Here is a 979-nt window from a genome sequence, read left to right on the forward strand (position 1 = left end):
AGACGGGGAGAGCGGGCGCCGTCCCCGTCCGTCCCGCCTTGCCCGCCCGCCCGCCGCCGGGCGTCTGTCCGCGGAAGGGACGGGAGAGCGCGTGGTGTCGTCCGGGAGGCTGTGTGTGCGCGCGCGCGGGCGTGGGCGCCGCCTCGGGGCCACGGCGGAGCCGGAGGCCGGCGAGGCGAGCGAGGAGCTGGGGAGCGCGGGGCCGGTGGGCCGCGGGCGCGCGGGCAGCGGCCGGTGCCGCTGCCGGTGGCGGCCGGGCTCCGACGCTGGGGGTCCGCGGGGAGCCGCCCCCTCCCCCAGCGTCCCCGAGGCAGGCGGCGCGGCCGGCGCGCTGCTCCCCGCCGGGCCGGGCCGAGCCTGGGCGCCTGGGCCGGACTCGAAGCGAGCAAAGGGTTGTCCCAGGTCGGGAGCGAGGGCTCCCCGCCCTTCTCGTTCGGGTTTTCCTTTTCCCTTTTTCCCCCCCCACTCTGTGCTCGTACGGTCAGCGGGGCGAGCCCCTCTCTCTGGCTCTCGGCCGTCCCTCGCTCAGCAGCCGGCGTCGGCGTGAGGAGGGAGGCGGAGCGGAGGGGGGGCCCTCAGGGGCTGCCGAAGGCTGCCCGGTCCCCCCGCGCGCGCGGCGGGGACCGAAACCGAGACAACTCTTAGCGGTGGATCACTCGGCTCGTGCGTCGATGAAGAACGCAGCTAGCTGCGAGAATTAATGTGAATTGCAGGACACATTGATCATCGACACTTCGAACGCACTTGCGGCCCCGGGTTCCTCCCGGGGCTACGCCTGTCTGAGCGTCGCTTGGCGGTCAATCGTCACCCCCGCTGTCGCGTTGGCGCAGCGGTGCCGCCCCTCGGGGGGGGCGCGTGGGGGGGCGGGGGAGGCGCGGCGGCGCCGGCGGCGGCGGTGCGCGGCGGCCTCGGCGGCGGAGAGTCGGCGGCGGAGCCGGGACCCCGGTGCGTGCACCGGCGGCCCCGGTCTTCCTGCCCG

General features: G+C 76.6%; 1 non-coding gene across 1 annotated transcript; it reads left to right on the forward strand.

Annotated features, from left to right (window-relative positions):
* The first annotated feature begins 636 nt into the window (after positions 1-636).
* Positions 637-789, forward strand: LOC136995719 (5.8S ribosomal RNA). Its single transcript, XR_010887263.1, has one exon. It is a non-coding gene; the product is annotated as a 5.8S ribosomal RNA (ribosomal RNA).
* Positions 790-979: the final 190 nt, after the last annotated feature.

The sequence above is a fragment of the Apteryx mantelli genome, unplaced genomic scaffold, assembly GCF_036417845.1.
Source record: "Apteryx mantelli isolate bAptMan1 unplaced genomic scaffold, bAptMan1.hap1 HAP1_SCAFFOLD_144, whole genome shotgun sequence".
Taxonomy (NCBI): Eukaryota; Metazoa; Chordata; class Aves; order Apterygiformes; family Apterygidae; genus Apteryx; species Apteryx mantelli.